This window comes from Lithobates pipiens, unplaced genomic scaffold (genome assembly GCF_037356315.1).
Source record: "Lithobates pipiens isolate NorthernLeopardFrog02 unplaced genomic scaffold, aLitPip1_a1.2 Scaffold_11, whole genome shotgun sequence".
NCBI lineage: Eukaryota > Metazoa > Chordata > Amphibia > Anura > Ranidae > Lithobates > Lithobates pipiens.
The window spans coordinates 1818362-1832854 of NW_027507696.1; the positions used below are offsets into that span (position 1 = coordinate 1818362).

Genomic DNA, 14493 nt, shown 5'->3' on the forward strand with positions numbered 1-14493 from the left:
GAAGTAAACTCATCAGGGTTTACTTCCTCTTTAATACCGCTTTAGGATTTCAGTAAACACTGTTTTACTGAGAGCGCCCAGATGTGGTTTCACCATATTATCTTTTGGATTTCCTGTTGTCCCAAGGAGGATTTTATTTCAATTACCTTGGAAATACAAACCAAAGCTGCTGGCTACCTAAAAATAATCCACTGTGTAGAGTTTCTTAGACAGTAGAAACATCTGGAAATAGGATTTTTTTTTTTTTTTTTTTTGCTGCTTATTTTACTAAAGCTGTTATACATTTTGTTTGTGTCCCTATATTATATAGTAATCCCATAGATGAGTATGAAGACTAATGGAAGTTCTATGGCATTTTCAAGAGTTTAGCAAACATTTTTTTATAATCGGGTATATTTTATTATTCTTTTTTCATATAACAGAAAAAAAAAATGTTTAGAAAACATATTATGTGTTCTCAAATGTATTTCAAACCTTTGGAAGCACAGCAATTTTATTCTATATTTAGTTTTGTCTGGTTTGCCAAAAATGTTTTTTCTTTTAACGGAGAACAGCATTAAAAGTAATGAGACAACTTTAGCATAATTATAAGGTGTAGATTGATATTGCGTGTGTTATTTTTTTGTATATTTTTATAATGTTTTAGTCAGGTACAAAAAAAAGTGCGAGTTGGGAATCCTTTTAGAAATAAGTGTTAATACTTTATTTTTAAATTAGTAAAAAAAGGTAAATGAACAGAAGAGAAATCCAAATCAAATCAATATTTGGTGTGACCGCCCTTTGCCTTCAAAACCACATCAATACTTCCAGGTACACTTGCACACAGTTTTTGATGGAACTTTGCAGGTAGATTGTTCCAAACATCTTGGAGAACTAACCACAGATCTTCTGTGGATGTAGGCTTCCTCAAATCCTTCTGTCTCTTCATGTAATCCCAGACAAACTTGATGTTAAGATCATGGCCCTGTGGGGGGCAAACCATCACTTCCAGGACTCCTTGTTGTTTTTTACACTGCAGATAGTTCTTAGTTAGATCAGCTGTATGTCTAGGGTCATTGTCCTGCTGCAGAATACATTTGGGGTCCATCACACGCCTCCCTGATGGTATGGCATGATGGATAAGTATCTGCCTGTATTTCTCAGCATTGAGGACACCTTTGATTCTGACCAAATCTTTAACTCCATTTGCAGAAATGCAGCTTCACTGTTCCCTGCAGACACTTATTATTGTACTGCTCTCCTGCCCTTCGGCAAACAAACTGACTCCTGCTACAGCTAAAAATTAAAAATTTTGGCTCATCAGTCCAGAGCACCTGCTGCCATTTTTATGCACCCAGTTCCTTTTTGTGCATAGTTGAGTCACTTAGCCTTGTTTCCACACCGGAGGTATGGGTTTTTGGTTGCCATTTTTCCATGTAGACCATTTCTGGCCAGACTTTTCTGGACAGTAGATGGGTGTACCTGGGTCCCACTGGTTTCCACCACTTCTGTGCTGATGGCACTGCTGAACATCTTCTGATGTCGAAGTGAAGTATACATGATGTGTCTTTCATCTGCTGCATTAAGTTTCCTTGGCCAAGCACTGCGTCTACGGTTCTTAACCACTTGCCGACCAGAGCACGCTGATGTACGTCGACAGAATGGCACGGGCAGGCAAATGGGCGTACATGTACCTCCCTTTAAATTTGCCGCCCTGCCATCGGGAGCGCGCCGCCGGCGGCGCGCTCCCGCGCTGGTCGGGACCCCCGTGAGTCCAGTCGCGGGACCCGCGGACTCGATCGCCGCGGGCATCCCCGCGATCGTCTCACGGAGCAGCCGAATGGAGAAGTGCCGTTGTAAACAACATTTCTCCATTCTGCCTAGCAACTAGCGACGCTGATCTCTGCTCCATGTGATTGGAGCAGAGATCAGTGTTCACTAAATGAAAGCCCAACCCCCTCACAGTTAGTAACACGCCCCTAGGAACACTTAACCCCTACACTGCCACCCACTGGTTAACCCCTTCACTGCCAGTGTCATTTACACAGGAATCACTGCATTTATATAGCAGTGATTACTGTATAAATGACAATGGTCCCAAAAATGTGTCAAAAATGTCCGATGGGTCCCCCACAATGTCGCAGTCACAATAAAAATCGCTGATCGTCGCCATTACTAGTAAAAAAAAAAAATAATAAAAAATTATTAATAAAAATGCTATAAAACTATCCCTATTTTGTAAACGCTATAACTTTTGCGCAAACCAATCAATCGCTTATTGCGATTTTTTTTTTACCAAAAATATGTAGAAGAATACGTATCGGCCTAAACTGAGGGAAAAAAATGTTTTTTTATATATTTTTGGGGGATATTTATTATAACAAAAAGTAAAAAATAATGCGTTTTTTTCAAAATTGTCGCTCTATTTCCGTTTATAGCGCAAAAAATAAAAACCGCAGGGGTGATCAAATACCACCAAAAGAAAGCTCTATTTGTGGGAAAAAAAGGACATAAATTTTGTTTGGGAGCCACGTCGCACGACCGCGCAATTGTCAGTTAAAGCGACGCAGTGCCGAATCGTAAAAAGTGGTCTGGTCTTCGACCAGCAAATTGGTCCGGTCTGAAAGTGGTTAACTTTGCCTGTTTCTTTTTTTTTTTTTTCCAAAATCATTTTTATTACATTTTTTCATATACAAGGAAGGAAACATATTGTTGTAGAACACATAACGTGTAGATGTATACATCTAGAAGTAAACAGTGGGGTAGAGTCCGTTAGTCCAAGCAAGGTAGAACTCAGAGGAGAAACCAAGGAAGGAAGTACATTACTTACACTTAGGATTTCAACCAAAACTTCCAGGCGTTGGTAAATTTAGCAAGAGTGTTGTGTTTTAAGGAAGAAGTGTATTTATAATCTTTGGTCAAATTTATTTGGTGTTTAACACCAGAAACATTTGGAATTAAAGAGCTTCTCCATTTGCGCATTATGAGTAACCTAGCAGCAAATAGAATATGCATTGTTATGGTTCTTCATTCGTACAGGAAGGATTCTAGTCCTATACCGAGGATAGCTAGGGATGGAGTAGGTTTAGTGATAATCCCAGTGATATCTGTGATTAAAGAGAATACTTTTCTCCAAAATGTGTGAATATGTGGACAATCCCAGAGAATGTGTATTAGCGAACGCTTGGAGGAGCATCCTCTCCAACAACTGTCGTCAAGATTTGCGAATTTATACATTTGTACAGGAGTAAGATACCATCTATGGTGGATTTTTTGCGATAGTTCCCAATAATTAATACATGTGGATGCTTTGTGGTTGTAATGTATGTCTGAGCGCCATTGGGAATCTGAGAAAGAGGTCTGTAGATCCCTTTCCCATCTTTTGTAAGTTGTCTTAGTGAACTTGTCTTTGTTTTGTAAGAGATTGTACATTAGGGTTATTCATTTTGCTTTGGGGGTTTTTGAAGTCCAGAAGGACCATGCCTTGGTAGGAATTATGACTGATGGGGCAGGATTTTTTCTCAGGTAGGAGGCTATACGTTTATATTTGCATAATATTATGTATTAGTCCTTTTAGTGAGAGGCTTTTTATGTTTGACCAGTGTTTAAGAGACAGATCAGGGAGTAAGAAGTTGAATACCTCCACAGGGGGATATACCGATTGGGTGTGTTCTGTTAGGGATGTGTTTTGGAATAGGAAGTGCCATGCCTCAACTGCGGCCGCTATCGTTGGGTGATATGTTTTTCTGGGTTTTATGTGAGTCTTCTGAGCTAGCAAAAGTGAGCTTAAATTGCCTTCAGGTATAAATGACTGCTTGATAAATTGCCATTGTTTGTGAAACAGAGGCGTAAACCAATGTCTGATTGGATCCAGTATTACAGCCATGTAGTAATCTTTTGTGTCTGGGAAGCTCATACCTCCTGCAATTTTATGTTTTACAATAGTGGCATAAAACAACAAGGTTTCTTACCTTGCCATATAGATGCGCTCAGTAATCCTTTAATAGCTTGGAAAAAAGATTTGGGGACCTGTATTGGTAGAGCTCTATATAGGTACAAGAGTTTCGGAAGGGTTATTTTAAAACCTGCTGCTTTACCAGCCCAGGAGAGATAATGTTTGCTTAGTTCTTGAAGATCATTCCTGCAAGTGTGGAGAAATGGCAGGTAGTTGCAGCTATATAAGTTTGAGGATGGAGATGTCAAGGTTATGCCTAAATAAGGCATTGAGGAGGATACCCATTGAAAAGGAACTGTAGATTGTAGACGCAACTTGGTAGATTTTGCAATATGAATGCCAAGGACATTGGATTTGGAATCATTTACCTTAAAAAAGGAACATGCATTTAAGGTATTTAAGATTTCCCATACCTTTACCAGGGAAGAGGCCGGATCAGTCAAAATGAGAATTATATCAGCCGCAAATCGCGTGATTTTAAATTCTTGACCTTTAATTTTTATTCCTGAAATGGAATTTGAGGATCAGATTTATTGAGCCAAAGGTTCCATCATTAGTGTGAAAATCAATGAAGACAGGGGGCATCCCAGTCTTGTTCCATTGTTGATGATAAAAGGGTCTGAAAACACCCAATCTGAGCGAATTCGAGCGTTGGGGTTAGAATACAAGGCTAGAATGGCAGATAATATGTTGTCTTGAAATCCAAATTTGGCGAGAGTGTGTTTCAAATAACCCCAGTGAATCCTATCAAATGCCTTTTCGGTATCTAAGGTAACGAATAGAGTTGATATATTATGTTTTTCAGTAAAATTTAGATTTCATATTTTTGTGTAGCATCTGGGGCTTGTCTGCCTAGCGTGAACCCTACTTGGTCATGGTGTATGATGTGGGGCATAATGGGGGTTAATCTCTGAGCTATTAATCTGGCATACAATTTGAGGTCAGTGTTTAATAAAGAGATAGGGTGGAAATTTTGGGGGGTATCTGGCTCCTTCCCTGGTTTGGGCAAGGTTACAATACTGGCAGAGAGCATTTCATTTGGGAATTGACCAGAGGACGCAGCAGCGCTGAACATATCACAGATATGGGGGGTTAAAGTTTTGTTGAATAATTTGTAATATTCGGCAGAGAAGCCCGTTTGGGCCTGGGGCTTTACCGTTGGGAAGTGTGGAATTAGCTTGGGAGATTTCTTGTATGGAGAATGGAGTGTTGAGGGATATCAGTTGTTCAGAGGAAAGTTTGGGAAGATTCATTGATTCTAGAAAGTCTAATATGTCAGAATCCATGGGTTGTATTATGTTGGGGTCATCTTTTAAGTTATATAGCGTGCGATAATACGCACCAAATGCATTAGCTATATCTTTGGGGTGATACACTTTGTCTCTGGTAGAGGGATGTAGGATATGAGGAATTTTATTTTCGTTCCGCCTTAGTTTGATTTGGTTTACTAACAGTTTACCAGCTTTATTACCGGCTGTGTAGAAAGAAGATCGTATTTTTTTTTTGTAAATTTTTATTTATTAACAGTTTATCAACATATACAGTACAACACATATGTACCGAAAAAAAACAAATTTTGTGGGACATCCTCTACTTAGGTAGGTAGCTTTATATAGAGGTAGTGTTTTGTTAATTATACTTTTCCAATATGACACCGTGGGCAGTTCAGGTCTCTTCCAACACAACAGAATAGCCTTTGTATAGAACAAGGAAAGAGAAATCATGGTTCTTTGTGCTCTCCGGGGCGCCAACTCCTCTACCAGCCCGAGCAAGCAGGTCGCTACCGTAACAGGAATCGGCACTGAAAGCACCGTCTGTATAGTGTGTGTCACCCCTCTCCAGAATTCCTGTATCTGCCGGCACTGCCAGAACACATGGTCAAAGTCAGCATGATTGTCCGTGCAGCGCCAGCATACGTACCATATATCCCAGCTATCCTTGCCGGGGTATAGTACACCCTATGTAGGAGTTTAAATTGAATTTGTCTATCTCTAGCGGACACCAGAAGATAGTATTTTTAATAGTGACTTTTAAGAAGGCCATTTAAGAAGGTTTTAAGATCATTTCTGTCCATAAAAATTTTATCGCTATTGAAGTGCGTGGGGGATACTTTATTTATCTTTTCTAAGTGTTCAGTTTTATTGAGTAGTTCTGTCGGCTGCTGTGTCCTTTGGCGCCTCGTTTGTGCATTCAGTTGAATTAGAACACCGCAAATAAACGCTTTGTGGGCTGTCCATAACCACTTCAATACAGGGCACTTTCGCCCCCTTCCTTCCCAGCCCAATTTTCAGCTTTCAGCGCTCTAGCGCTTTCAGTGACAATTGCGCGGTCATGCTACACTGTACCCAAATGAAATTGTTATCATTTTGTTCGCACAAATAGAGCTTTATTTTGGTGGTATTTATTCACGACTCCGTTTTTTATTTTTTGCGATATAAGCGCAAAATGCGGAAATTTGGAAAAAAAAAACAATATTTTCTTTTTTCTATTTTATAAGAAATCCAATAAAATCAAATTTTGTCATAAATTTAAGCCAAAATGTATTCTGCTACATGGTTTTGGTAAAAAAAAATTCCGTTAAGTGTATAATAATTGGTTTGTGTGATCACGGACATATGTACGCAAATGATCATGTACATATGTGTGCAGGTGATCACGTACATATGTGTGCAGATAATCATTGGGACATGTGATTTTAGTGGGACATATGTGGGGGACATGTGTTTTTATTATTAGGGACATGTGTTTTTATTATTTGGGGACATGTATGTTTTGGGGACATGTGTGGGGACATTGTGTTTATACTGTGTGGTGTGTTGTGTGTTTACACTAGACTGATGATCAGTGAGTAAAAAGCTGTAAAAAACAGCTCATACTCACTGATCATCAGCCGGCTGCAGCGATCCGCTCTCTCCTCAGCGATGACTTCTGTGTGAGGAGAGGAGGAGCCGATTGCCTAGCAACCGGCTGTTTGTTTACATCACATGACGGCCGTGATTGGACACGGCCGTCATGTGATCAGGAGGGCCAATCACAGAGCCCTCCTGCCGATCTGAGATGCGCCGTGTCCGGGTGACACGGGCGCATCGGGGTCGCGCCGCTGCGCGGGCACGCGCGCGATCCCGCTACTTCTGATGGACGTTCCTGAACGTCCTATCAGGAGTAGACGGCTCCCACCCGGCCGTATATGTGCATTGGCCGGGTGGGAAGTGGTTAATGTAGCAGGATTGCTAGCTGTAGGCATATTAATGTCGAAGTATTCTGTCAGACGTTTTTGTATGAATGTCGTATTAGCAGGTATAGATATGAGGTATGGATCATTTCTCCAATTGGTGGCAAATGAGTGAGATGACTTGTCTCCTATACATATGGAGAGGGGTGCATGTTATGACCATGTTATGGTGTGAATTTTTGTCTCAATGGCGTCTTGTAGGAGTTGTTTGTCTCCAACAAACAGATCGATTTTTAAATAAGTGCAATGTGGTTTTGAAAAGAAGGTAAAGTCCTTTTCCATGGAAAAACGTTGCCCGTTTCTTTGTGCTTCTTTCAAAAGAGCTTGATCAGCATATCCCATTCTGCTGAAATCTTTACTTAGGAGTGACCTTGCTAATGCAGTAAAACTACCTTGTGTCTTGTCGCTTTGCTCACTCTTGCCATGGTTTATGACCTGTGATGTGAAAATAACACAACCTTGCCTTAGTAGCAGAGTTTGGCTGTTCCTCACCTAGTTTTAAGCCTCCTATATCGCTGTTTCTGTTTCAGTAAATGACTGTGTTTCAACCTACATATGAAATTCATTATCATTTTTCTTACTGCACGTGTTGGCCACCCCCTCAGAAATTTATAAAAACATCTATTTTTCATCCCCTGTTGAATGCTGCCAAGTCCTGTATTCCCCTTGATTGGAAGAACCCACAACCACCAACTATCAGTTGTTGGCTTCAAAAAGTAGAGGAAATCAATAAGATGGAAGATCTAATACTCACAGCGCAACATAAACATGAATAGTTCTCCAAGACCTGGAGACTATGGAATATGTTTGTCCTTTTTGAAGAAGGGAAAGTTCTATTGGGTCCATAATTTGCCCGACAGGCAGTATTCTTTGAATACCTTTTTTGTGATGGCACATATCACCTCAAAAACAACAAATTCTCCTGCGCTCTGGTGTCTTGGTCTTTGAAGTGTGATATAGACAGTTTAAGATGGTGTTGTCAAAAGGTCTTGCAGCCCTCCTTTAGAACATTAGGTGTTCAGATACTAGAGAAAAACAGTACAAAAGAGGGGAAGGCGCACTGCCCTAGTGCATTACCATAAAAAAGAGCTTTATTTAAAAACAAATCAAATAGCAAAATGGCTACTCGTTTGTGAGTAGCCATTTTGCTATTTGATTTGTTTTTAAATAAAGCTCTTTTTTATGGTAATGCGCTAGGTCAGTAGATATCACCTCAAACCACACCTTTCCCCCTCAACCCCACTCCTTTTTTTTCTCTTCTTCTTTCCTAGTCTAGCTTTCTCTATTTTCTCTTTTAATTCTCTGCTCATAGAAAAAGGAGTGGGCAGCTCCAGAAATCTCTTTGAGTGGCTTGCCTCTTAGGATATGTGCAGAAAGGATATATCCATACTTGAAATATTCTCTGTTGATGAGTCCTGGAATTTTGTATTTCCAGTATTGACTTACTGATTCGATATTTTGGATGCTATGCAATCGGATCTATTTTTGACTATCTACTATTGATTTAAAGCTTTAGATCTGCCTTTTCCTGGTTTGAATAACATTTTTTAAAAAAACACAAATTGATGATCATTAGCACCTGCTTGGTACAATTGGTTAATAATGCACCTGACCCTAATCTTCCAAAATCCCTGACTTTGTGCAAGTGTACAAATGTAAGAATTGATGCTTCTGTTCGCTCACTGCTTTTTGTAAATTGCTAAAAAGAAACAATTAAAATATATAGTTTTGAAAGCATTATTACTTTACGGCATTTCTTCACCCCTGCCTAAAAATTTTGCACAGTACTATAGTTCCAGATATTATCATGCATGTTACATCTACTTGCAGAGTATACTCTTGTGCTTAAGATATGCATGCAATAAGAAAATATTATATTTTTAACATTGTTACTCTTGGATTTCTAAAGCAGTTGTTGTTAGATTGTGTTTTAAAAATGGTGTATAATGAGGTTAAATGCTTAATTTTAAATAAAAATGATTAAAATAACTTAATAGGGTAACTTTTATAATGTATCTGCTATGTAATGCAATGGGTTCTTTCCAGAACTGATAATACTTTAACCGCTTGTCGCCCGCCCCCGTCAAATGATGAAGTGCCGGTGCAGCTCTCGTTCTAGGCAGACATCATACGACGTCGCCCAATTCGAGCAGGGCATACACGCGATCAGGTGTGCGCAGCCCTGCACTGTTGGTGGTGGCATGTCTCCAAGACGCAGCTCGTCATCGGGGGTAAACAGCCAATGGACGTGGCTGTTTACCACATGATCGGCTGTGATTCAGTTACGGTCAATCACAGATGGTACTTCCCCCTTGCACACATACATGTGCATGTTGGTAAAGGCGTGTTCCCTGCAACACTGCTCATCACCAACACTGGTAAACAGCCATTGGTTAGCGGCTTTTACCATGTGATCAGCTGTGATCTATTCACAGTCGATCACAAATGTAAACACAGACCAGTAACTGGCTGTTACCATTTCCAGTGTGAGAAGTGAAGAGCCAGGAGCAGTGAGCTACCAATCTGTGCCACATCAGCGCCCATAAAGTGCACCTGTCACATCAGAGACTGCCATTAGTGACCATCAGTGGTGCACCCATCACCCATCAGTGACCTTCGCCAGTCACCCATCAGTGACCTTCGCCAGTCACCCATCAGTGACCTTCGCCAGTCACCCATCAGTGACCTTCGCCAGTCACCTGTAGCCCATCAGTGACCATTACCAGCCACCCTTCAGTGACTGTCGTCAGTCACACCATCATCACCTATCAGTGAACGTCACCTTTCACCCATCGCACAGCCATCAGCAGCATGTCCAAAGAAGTATATAGCAATGAGGAGGCATTCCAGATCCTTTCCATGACTGATGAGAACAGCGGGCAGTTTTCATCAGATTCCAATGCCAATTCTGATTCCGAATCAAATTCAGCATTTGAACTGATTTATAGCAGAGGATCGGCAGATGAATAGGAGGAAGATTGGGTCCCTCCTAAAAGGGCACAGCGCTCTGCAAACCAGGCAGCCACCAGTATTAAATTCCCCGGCCCAGTACCAGCGCTGCCACCAGCGATAGGCCCCGGGAACAAATGCCCAGTGCCAGCGCTAGGCCCTGGGAACAAATCTTCAGGCCCAGTACCAGCGCTGCAGTATCCCAGCACAGGAACTGCAAATCTCCAAACTACCAGCACTGGAGTGTCACATCCCCCATGAGCCAGGGCCGCTACATACCTCCCAGATGTTCTTGCCAACCTTCTGACTCGGGATGAACAAATAGCCCCCCTTTCACCGCACAGCCAGGTGTGCAGGTCAGTACACAAAATTGATTGCTTTTATCTATTTTTGCCCGACACTTTACTGCAATTTATCATGGACCAGACCAATTTTTTTGCCCAGCAGTATATTGCCAACAACTCATCATCATATGCCCGTCCGTGGAGTAGAGAGATTTGACGTTAAAGGGGTTCAAATTGTTTATGTGCCTCAATATAAACATGGGGCAAAAAAAATGAAGGACATACCCTACTGGTCCACCTACCCCATCCGCCACATGCCCATTTATTCTGCCGTAATGCCCAGGTCCCGATATGAGATGATTATGCACTTTCTTCATTTCATTGACAACACCCAGTGCCCTCCCCGAAATCATCCAAATTATGATAAATTATGTAAAATTCGCCCATTTATAAATTTATTTGCCCGACCATTTGCAGAACGGTCCCCGATCAGCATATATGTGTGCATGAGTTACATAGTAGGTGAGGTTGAAATAAGACACAAGTCCAACCTATGTGTGTAATCATATGTCAGTATTACAGTGTATATCCCTGTATGTTGCGGTCGTTCAGGTCCTTATCTAATGAGTCCCTGGTACCCTTTTCAGGCCGGCTAGGAATAAAACAATATATTCCTAGCAAACGGGCCAGATAGGGAGTCAAATTTTACAAGCTTTGTGAGAGAGCCGTGGGATATCTGTATGTATCCTGCATATATGAAGGAAGATTCCCAGCTCCAGCCCCCTGAGTGCCCAGCCTACATGGGCACAACTGGAAAGATTGTATGGGACCTGTCATACCCAATGCTGAACAAAGGTTATCACATATACCTTAATAACTATTACACCAGCCTGCCCCTTTTCAAACACCTACATCTCACAAAAACCCTGGCCTGTGGAACCTCCAGAAAGAACAGGAAGGGCTTTCCACAATCCAAAGTGAACAAAAAACTGCGAAGGGGGGTGGGCGAAACAACTTTGAGAATCAACAAACTTCTGGCCTTGAGGTGGAAGGGGGGGGGGGGGGGGGGTGGATTTCAGCGACCAAAAGCCCTATTTTGCAATAAGGAGGTCCCGTTTCTGTTACAAGAAAGTAGCAATTTATCTCATGCACTTGGCCATTTATAATGCATACATAATCTACACCAAATCCACAGCATGTCGCACCCCCTTCTTAAAATTCATTGAAGAAGTTGTCACGTCCCTCATCTATCAATAAAGATCCCCCCCCCCCCCCCAAGAAAACCTTTGCTTTGATGCTGTTAACAGACTTCATGAGCGGCACTTCCCGGACAACATTCTACCATCTGAAGCAGGCCGAAGATGGCAAAAAAAATGTTGTGTATACACCAAAAGAGGATTTCAAAGAAATACCATTTATCATTGTCCCCAGTGTCCCTCCCAACCCAGCCTTTGCATTGGTGAACGCTTCCGACTTTATCATACATCCCTAAAATATTAGCCCATGTTTTTAACCATTTCCCCATTTTCATCATCTGTACTGCCCATTTTTCATGCTTCCTCTAATAACCATGCCACTACCTTCAAGGTGAACTGACCCTGGCCTATTTTTTGACTATGCCTCTGCCTACAGTTTGGACTGCTTCCGCGTGAACTGACTCTGGCCTGTTTTATCGATTATGCTTTTGCCTACGGCTTGGACTGATCTGTTGCCTTGCTACTGTAGTACAATGGGGTCTCACATATGTGAGGGGCTCCAGAATTGTTTTTCTGGATGGAGAAAACTATTTTTGTTTTCTCCAGGTTTTGTAATTTCCGGATTAGGGTCTGGAGGCTTCAAAGAGATTTGGGTGGGAGAATCCTCTAACCCTGTGCCCCGGTCTTACCTGACTGAGGCCCTGTAGCAAGAGGCAGTATTTTTATGAAGGGCTGGAGAGCAGTACAATAATGTGTCTGCAGGTAAAAGTGTACCAGGACCAATGTTATGGCTGTGCTGGTTGTCTCTGTCTGGACAATTCCTATGGACAAATGCTTTGGCTGTGCTGACAATATTCTTGTACTGACTATAGACAATATTCCTGCCTGCTGCCTGGATAATTACTATTGCTGTTGCTAAGAACATCCCTGTTTGCTGCCTGGACCAATGCTCTCCTCTGTGGACACTACTAAAACCACAGGTAATACTTTTTTTTTTTTTTTTTACCCTTTCCTCAGTAGAATTTATTTTGGATTGTAATTCTTAGTATCTACATGCTATGTGTCAGAAATATGAAGGGCCTTCAAAAATGATAGGTTGTCAGGAAATTATATATGGAATTTATGCTCCCAGAACACCTGATGGTGCTACTTGGATGTTGGGCTTCTGTATGTGGCCAGGCTATGTAAAAGTCTCACACATGTGGTATCGCCATACTCAGGAGTAGCATAATGTTTTTTGGGGTGTCATTTTTGCTATGTACATGCTATGTGTTGGAAATATCTTATAAATGGACAACTTTGTGTAAAAAAAAAAAAAATAAAAAAAAAAAAAAAAGCGTTTTCATTTTTTTCCCCACATTTTCCAAAAACTTCTGGAAAAAATTGCATGTTTAAAAGACTCATTATGCCTCATAGATTATACGTTGGGGCGTTTTCTTTCTAAAATGGGGCCATTTTGTGGGCGTTTCCATTGTCCTGGTGCTCCAGGGCCTTCAAAAGTGTAATAGGTGGTTGAGAAATGAGATCTGTAATTTATGCTCGTAGGACGCCTGACAGTGCTACTTTGATGTTGATCCTGTGTGTGGCCAGGTTGTGTAAAAGTCTCACACATTTGGTATCGTCATACTCAGGAGGAGTAGCAGAATGTATTTTGGGGTGTCATTTTTGCTATGTATTGGAAATATGTTATAAATGTACAACTTTGTGTAAGATAAATGCGTTTTCATTTTTTTTCCACATTTTCAAAAAACTAGTTAGATATGTAATTTATGCTCCTAGAACACCTGACAGTGCTCCCTGCATATTGGGCCTCTGTATGTGGCCAGGCTATGAAAAAGTCTCACACATATGGTATCGCCATACTCAGGAGGAATAGTAGAATGTGTTTTGGGGTGGAGTTGCAAGTTTGCATATGCTGTGTGAGAGAAAAAAACCTATTAATATGACAATTTTGTAAAAAAAAAATCTTAATTTTGCAAAGAATTGTGGGAAAAAAATACAACTTCAAAAAAATTACCATGCCTCTTACTAAATACCTTGGAATGTCTATTTTCCAAAGAGGTAATTGGGGTGAATTCGTACTTTCCTGGCTTGTTAGTGTCTCAAGAAATGATAAGCCTTCAGTACATAGTTACATAATAGGTGAGGTTGAAAAGAGACATCAAGTCCAAACCCTACTACGACACTACCTGCCTGGAGTTTGCATGTTCTCCCTGTGCTTGCGTGGGTTTCCTCCGGGTACTCCAGTTTCCTCCCACACTCCAAAGACATGCAGGTAGGTTAATTGGCTTCTGTCCAAAATTGGCCCCAGTATATGAATGGGGACCTTGGATTGTGGGCTCCTTAAGGGTAGGGACCAATGTGAGTGTGCAATGTACAGGGATAGGGACAATTGTAGACACCCCCTCAGGTTTAACTGGATGGACTGGTGTCTTTATTCAACCTAACTATGTTAGGTATCTATTTACTCAGTGTAACATCATCTTTCACATTATATAAAAAAAATTGGGCTAACTTTACTGTTTTGTAATTTTTTTAATTTGTGAAATATTATTGTACAAATACCGTGTGAGATAAAAAGTTGCAATGACCATAATTTTATTCCCTAGGGTGTTTGCAAAAAAAAAAACATATATATATAATGTTTGGGGGAATCTGAGTAATTTTCTAGCAAAAAATTGATGATTTTTACATGAAGGAGAGAAGTGCCAGAATAGGCCCGGTATTGAAGTGGTTAATCTTCCTGCATTTACACATTGTTTAAAAACTTGGCAGACTGCCTGGATTTTTTTTTTCACACAAAAGTTTTCTCCCTTTGATCTAAGAAGAGTTAGTTACTATGTTTCGTGTTAAACTTGGCAGACTGCCCATGTTTTCTTTTGACAGCTGAGTGAGCAG

The 14493-nt window shown here is 40.9% G+C and overlaps 1 protein-coding gene across 1 annotated transcript in view; it reads left to right on the forward strand.

The window, feature by feature from the left end:
- Positions 1 to 14493, forward strand: part of LOC143959432 (uncharacterized) — a 75726-nt gene that overhangs the window by 30865 nt on the left and 30368 nt on the right. The window lies entirely within an intron of this gene.